The sequence below is a fragment of the Pseudonaja textilis genome, chromosome Z (assembly GCF_049901715.1).
Source record: "Pseudonaja textilis isolate UNSWEBS1 chromosome Z, rPseTex1.2, whole genome shotgun sequence".
NCBI classification, from domain to species: domain Eukaryota; kingdom Metazoa; phylum Chordata; class Lepidosauria; order Squamata; family Elapidae; genus Pseudonaja; species Pseudonaja textilis.
In genome coordinates this window covers 27,488,826-27,496,265 of record NC_142008.1, presented here as the reverse complement: position 1 = coordinate 27,496,265, position 7,440 = coordinate 27,488,826, and the positions used below count along the sequence as shown (strand labels likewise).

At 36.8% G+C, this 7,440-nt stretch overlaps 1 pseudogene across 1 annotated transcript; it reads right to left on the bottom strand.

The window, feature by feature from the left end:
• Positions 1-3,888: 3,888 nt before the first annotated feature.
• On the bottom strand, positions 3,889-7,172 carry LOC148123951 (RNA-binding protein 48-like; annotated as a pseudogene). The gene is made up of 3 exons (XR_015740238.1): positions 7,132-7,172; positions 5,622-5,754; positions 3,889-4,572 (listed from the first exon to the last, which is right to left on the bottom strand). The product of XR_015740238.1 is annotated as an RNA-binding protein 48-like (transcript).
• Positions 7,173-7,440: the final 268 nt, after the last annotated feature.

Genomic DNA, 7,440 nt, shown 5'->3' with positions numbered 1-7,440 from the left:
AATTGATTTTCTTCACTGCATAGATAATACAACCCTGAATTATCTATAATGATCTATATCAGAAGTGTTAAACTCAAGGTGCTTAGATCTGGACTGCAGGGATGGCCTGGAAACAGTGAAGGACTGGCCTGCAGTGCCTCTGCCAGTAAAAATGGAGCTGGGGAGGCCACACATGGCCCACATGAGTTCCATTTTCAGCTGCCACAGCATCCTGCAACCCTCTGACAGCAAAAATGGAGCTTGGGAGAGTGATGTTGAGCTGGCCATGCCCCCTGGCCATGGCCTCCCAGCCCCCCCAAGGTCAAACACGACCCTAACCCTAACCCTAAACGAAGTTGAGTTTGATACACCTAGTATTTGGCCATGAATATCCCAAAGGTGCTTTTTTCAAAAGGCAATTGGACTTGCTAGTTTTTTTTTCCCCTTTGAAAACATTTTGCTTCCCAGCCAAAAAGGGTTTTCAGGATAAGAAACAAAAAGGTTTTCAAAGAAAAACAAAACCAAGAAAATGCAATTGCTTTTTGGAAAAAAAGCACCTTTGAGACAACCATGGCATGGATTATTGAGAATCTCAACAGACAGTTGGCCATGAATATTCTGCGAGATGAGTTTTTAGAACCTAAAGCCTTTTTTTTCTCTTACATACCATCATAGAAACAAGTCAATTCAAAACAATTTTAGAAGTAAAGTTTTGGATGCGGTGTGTGGGAAAGGTTTTTACTTTCCCCCCTAGTGCTAATTTGTAAAGGTAGCCCAACAAGTTGCTTTCCCAGAGTTTAGGGCATTACCTTGTTTGTTTAGTCACATGAGATCAGAACTGTGTAAAGTTTTCAATTATGATGAGAGGCTTCATATGAAAAGCAAACTCAACTATTGCTATTCCCTATTTTTTTCTAAGCTTTACCACAACTAGGGGTCAATGAACAGCAGGAATCTTCCTAGCATTCAAATTCAAATTGTAGAATTTATCTGCATTGAAGATGGAGATTGGGAGCTGGAATTCTATAGATATCCTCTAAAGCAGGGGTTCCCAAATTTGGCAACTTTAAGACTTGTGGATTTCAACTTCCAGAATTCCTCAGCCTGAGAGTTGAAATCCACAAGTCTTAAAGTTGCCAAGTTTGGAGACCTCTGCTCTAAAGGGTCTCACATCCCTGATTTGGATGTGAAAAATAGTGAAAACAAAAATCTATTGAAATCTTGTTGAGCTGCAATGCAGATTCCCAGCCTTTCTCATCTTTATTTGAATGAATACTTCTATCATTATTATGAGAGAGAGGAAAACCAAGGGAAGTAAAGAGAAGGAATATTTAGGTTTCCTATGTCTTTAATGAGAGAAATTAAATTTTACTTTGATTAAACTTTTAGTTAATTTTAAATGTCCCCTAGACAACCTGCTGGGTCATCCTCTCAGAGGTGTTTCCTTACCAGGATCCTCGATGCATAAAAACAAGGACAGAACTCCTAGAGTGTTGCCTGACCTGAAAACCTAGGCATTCATGCAGACATAGTCCTTGGTGAGCAACATTATATAACACAGATAAATGTCATCACAGGAAATGTTTTGTATTATGTCATAATCTCTTATCTAGCTGTGTAGGAATGCCTGGAGTCCATCCTCATATACTCCATAGCAAGGATGTACCTTTGGTTATAAAGGGTTTCAAACTAAAAGAGAGAGCCTGGCCTCAGATGTCTCAAGGAAAAGTCTGTTTAACAAAAAAAGAGAAAAAAAGGGGGAGGTCTTTGGAGGAGAAAGATAAAGAGAAGTTCCTCAAATACGATACTCCAATGAGAACAGAGTACACAAATTGTCCTTAAAAGTGCTAAATGACTTGGGGGGTAAGGAGCAGACAAAGAGAGAGAAGAAAATCAAGCTCAGTGATCCACATGATCCTTTTAACCTTTGACAGAGCTCTTCAAAGATCATCTCCAGTGGCTGCAACAAACACTGCAATCTCCATAGTTCCAGGATGGAAAGTCTCTGTTCCCTCCTTATAAACCACCTGTGGAAAGGAAGCAGCGAGAGAAAAAGGAGCAGGAAAGGGAATGTATTTCTTTCATTCCAATAAAGAATTCCTGATCAAAATCTTTGGTGTCATCTTAGGATCTAGCACAATCACAGGATATATAGATCAGGGGAGTCAAACACGTGATGACACATCATGTGACATATTGCAACTTTTTCCCCTTTGCTAAACCAGGGTGAACATGGAAAAAAGATCAGAAGACAGTCATGGTAATAGTTATAGTGGTGCCAAATGACAGCAACATCAGGAAGTAGAAGAAATTGGAAAAGTACCAGGCCTTGCAGGAGGAACTGGACAGGATATGGAAAGTAAAATCAGCAGTGGTAGGTGCACTCAAGGTAGTGACTGAAAAGAGTGGCTCCAACAGATTCCAGGAACGATATCAGAATATTTCTATGCTTGGATGTTTCCAAGTAAAAAAAAAAAAAGCTTAAAGGGGATAATTTCACTCTGCTCGATATTTCACAGAATGACAATTTGTCAGACAGATAAGAATATAAATGTTTTGAAGAAAAACTGAGATAAGAAATATTTAGTTGACTCAGACCCAAGAGGATGACACACTAGCAGATTCTGAAATAAGCTCCCAGCTTGTAACAGGCCTCTCCGCTTCTTACTTACCTCAACACTCCCAACACCCCAAACTGCTAAGAGCAAGAAAAGGATCAAAAGTACCCCACTCCCCAAATTACTGGAACCCAAATATCTAACAAGATGGAAAAGCAGATGAGGACTTACTCATCTCCCCAATGGCAGGAGCAACTAAAGCTTTTCTTGCTATGATAAAACTGATCAAATTTTCCTTCAATACATTTGATAGTGAATTATATATTTCATAATTAATATTAGGTGGCAATTATTTCCTATATCCTATAGGTTGTCTGTTGTTTATACTCTATAAAACATAATAAGCTATTATTGATAATTGTTGTTGGATTATAATTATGTTTTTACAAATATATTCTATCTATTGCATAATCAAAAAGCGAGATCTAGAACTAACATTTGTAAATTCCTGTCTTTTAATAAATGTATCGTAATATGTTTTGTAGACTCATTTTTCTCCCTTAGTTCCCGCTTTCTTTCTTTTTTTTTGTGCTCTAGCCAATCATACCATTTATCCCAAATCAAATAAAATTCCGAGTCATCCTTTTAATTTTAATGTGAGCTTCTCCATTTCAGCGCATTCATAAATTTTTTGAATGACAAAATGTATTGGTGGTGTATTAGGCATTTTCCAGTATTGTACCAGTGAGATTCGTGCCGCTGTTAATATATGAATAATCAAATACTTTACTTGGAGGAATAACCTCCTTTGATAATGCCCAAGGAGGTACAATTTAGGGTCCTACTACAATAGAATAGAATAGATATAGAATAAAATAGAATGGAATAGAATAGAATACTTTATTGGCCAAGTGTGATTGGACACACAAGGAATTTGTCTTGGTGTAAATACTCTTAGTATACATAAAGAAAATACATATTCATTAAAAATCAAGAATCATAACGTACTACACTTAATGTAGCACAACTATTAATATATTTTAGTGTATGTCATTCTATACACTATATTTACAAAATTATGAAATTTCTATATTTTGGTTGAAACCAGAATTGCTTTTTAAAAATTTACAGGAACTTGAGTTCAGTTAAGATTTGAATATTGGACTTGCACATTATATCAGAAAGTCTGATTCAAACAAAAAAGACGATAAAGATAGTCCACTTTTGCACAGGCATTGGAGAAATTACTTAGGGGGTATCTGATTTAGGATTGGTTTCAGCTGCTTGATGGTTGAGATACATTTATGAGATGTTATAATGTGATGTTACAATTTTGGGGATTACTCTATTTTGGGATTACTCTTTCATTGCTTTTAGTGTGTTGTCAAGTCTCAGACAGAGGCAACATATAAATAATTAATATGTGCAAATTTATGTGATATTAGAACTACATACTTTCATAGCACTGAATGAAAAATTATTAGCCCACCTTCTTTAGTCTATTAAGAATTAAGATTGCTGTGGTGTTCATTGAATTATCCGTATCTATTTTTGGTATTTTTTGTAGCGTTGGGCCAAAAATGGTTTCTTCAGTATTAGGCTCTCTTCCCAAAAGGGCAAGTTTATTATCTTCATCTCGTCTCCTCTTTCATTCCTGAAGTTGAGCAGTTTGGGGCATCAATCTTCCAAGATCTTCATCACATGGATCCTTTTTTTCTACATTCCAGCAAGCCAATGTGTTATGTACTCTTTGCTGTTATTTCTTATCCATTCTTATCATTTGGCAAAAGCAGGCTGATTTTGTAGCACAGTGGTGAGAATAGTGGGTGCTACTAAGAGACTCTGGAAATGCTGTTCTGAAGGAGATGTAATATGTTTCTATAATAATGTGCAACAGGAAGATGGATGGGGTCCTGTGTATATGTTGCTGGATTCCATTTGCTAATGGCTGTCTTAGATGTCCTTGAACCACAATTCAACTGCATGATCTTTGAAGAATGTATACGACAATCCTGTTTTGTCTCCAGTGACTGATCTTAAAACACAAAAAAACCAATGTATTATGTTAGTGCATAGTAAACTAAGGCATTTTCAGAGTGAACTTTAATTTTGTTTATAATTTATCGTGGTAGAAAACAGAGAGCAGGATTTATTTGATGAAAAGTGAGAAAAATTGTTTCAATGTATTATCTGACAGTTACAGAAAAATCCCCTCCAAACCATCTTTGTTCTATGTCTTGGGTATGATGATTCTATATACATTTTCAAAGGATTGAATTATTCCAATAAATTACATAAATGTCCACCATTCTGGGTTTATTTTTTGAAGTTATGTAAAAATGTACAATGAATAATAAGCAAAAGAAATTAAATGCATGAACTAAGAAAAAAAAAAAAGAAAATTCATTATATCTAACTCAAAGTAAATCATGTAGACCCGAGGTGTCAAACTCAATTTTATTGAGCGCCGCATCAAGGTTGTGTTAGTGGGGGGGCATGGTGGAGGGGGGGCATGGTGGAGGGGGGGCATGGTGAGCATGGCCAGCTCAACGTCACTCATGTCAGGGGTTCCTGTGCTGGCCTAAGTGCTCTGACAGTGAAAACAGAGCTTGGGAGAGCTACACAAGGCCCTCCAGAACCCCGTTTTCACTGGCAGAGGATTGCAGGAGGCCATCACAGCTGAAAATGGAGCTCAGCCCTCCCAAGCTCCATTTTTGCTGACAGGCACTGCAGGCTGGTGTTTCGCTGTTTCCAGGGCAGCCCCGCGGGCCAGATCTAAGCACCCCATGTGCCAGATTCAGCCCGCAGGTCTTGAGTTTGATACCCTGCTGTAGACACTCAGTGTTTTTTGTTTGCTCCCAACCTTTTTTTTTTTTCATGCCAACCTATTTAGAGTGGAAATAAATTCTTAAGGAGAGTATAAAAGCAAAAATATAACTTTTTAAACAGTAAATATAAAGTTCTCATTGAGGTGAGTTTTGTTTCTGATAACACTTTTGAAAAATTAATACTGGATTATTGAGGAAATTACAAACGTTGTTTGCTCTTGCCATTTATTGATTAAAAATAATAAAAGACGCAAACCTTTGCAATTGATTGCTTTTGCTATATGTTTTCGTCTGTCTCTGGTTTCTTGTGTACTTTCAAATTCTGGATATAACATATATATAGCAAACTGCCAAAGAAATTCTGCTCATCCAGTTTTCTTTTGGTTGCCCTAAAAGAGAGAAGGTGTGTTACTCAATGTTAAAAATATCTCAATCTTGTTGAAATTAAGTTCTCTTTAAGTCCAGTAAGTTCAGTTTTGACATTTTAAAGATAATTGTTGTGGTCTACATAAAATCGACATCTGAAAGAAGTTTCAATATGAAACAAATAGGGATTGTAGGCACAATAAAAGTAACATTTACTACTTTGCGCTCTGTATTTTTAAAAACTTGATTAGGTACACTTTAGTAAATTCTTCTGATGGATAACCATTTAGTGAATTATATTCCTTGATAATACCATTTAATGCAAAACGTTCAATTAATTCCGTAACTCCCAATGTAGGAAACCTTGGATTAACAAATATTGAGACTCTAAATTGACAGTACAAATCTGACAAACGAAATAACTAATAATACTTTAATATATGTAGAGGAGCCATTTTGAAATTGTTTACAGTAATATAACAATTTTAGAGGAATGTGTCAGACATTTGGTATTTTATCATTAATAATCAAGTTCATCTATGGTAGTCCTCTACCTATGAACACAATTGGGATCAGAATTTCCTTTGCAAAGTATGGCAGTTTCTAAGTTAATTGCATCTGATTTTATTACCTTTTTTGCTATGGTTGTTTACAAATGTTAAATGAATCGTGTGGTCATTAATGCAAAATCTGACAGAAGCTGGCTGTGATCGCAAATGCTAATCACTGACTCTGGAAAGCAGCAACCATCATTAATATATGCCAGTTTTCAAGCATCCAAATTTTGATCATGTGTATAGGAATGCTGTGATGGTCATATAATTGTGGAGACCAATCATGAGCAACATTTTTCAGAACATTATAACTTTAAATGGTTGCTACACAAATGGTTATTAGTTGAGGATCACAACAAACCAAACTAGTAAAGGAAAAATACTAATATCAGGTAAAATGAAAATGTGAAAGTTAGTGGGAAAAACACTAAGTAGTAGGTAAAAGAGTATAGTTAAATTCAGAAATTAAAGATTGTCGAGTCTTATACTGTGTATAGAAAAAAAAGTATTAACTGTATTATAGCAAGGATTCTACATTGTTATTCATAGCATTTGGACAAAGTACAATTAACTACTGTGCTAGAAACTTCAAAAATTGTATTATTCAAGATAAATGAATGTTCTCATCAGATCAGCAACAATAATTGCCTAGAGCTTAATCATGACATTGGAAATTATTGTTCAATTTCCAACTCTGTTATTCTGTTCTAGATGACTTACATTCTATTCTTATTCTATATATCCCTTCTTCTTTATCTTCACGGCTCGTGGTCTGCACCCTTTACTATATTTAGCGCGCGATGCACATATCGTCTGCTGGGCGTGATACTGAAAGACGCCACCAACCTCACCCTGCGACCGCCTTTACCACCGTAAACCGCCGCCATCTTCATTTCCGTAGCCTCTGTTGCCTCTTCAAACTCATCCAAGTCCCTTTTCCCCCTCCCTCCAGCACCGATGGCCACTCAAAGGAAAGGCGGTAAACACATCGATGAAGAGGGAACGAAGCGGAGCCGTGGCAATTTCTCCAATCACAGCAGGGAAAAACGGCCGAGCGTCCAATGATATTAGGCTGCCGCCATCCAAAATGAGTCCGGAAGGGAGGCGGAAGCCGGAACAATAGTTCCGCCAGTCTGATGACAGTCAAGAGTCGCG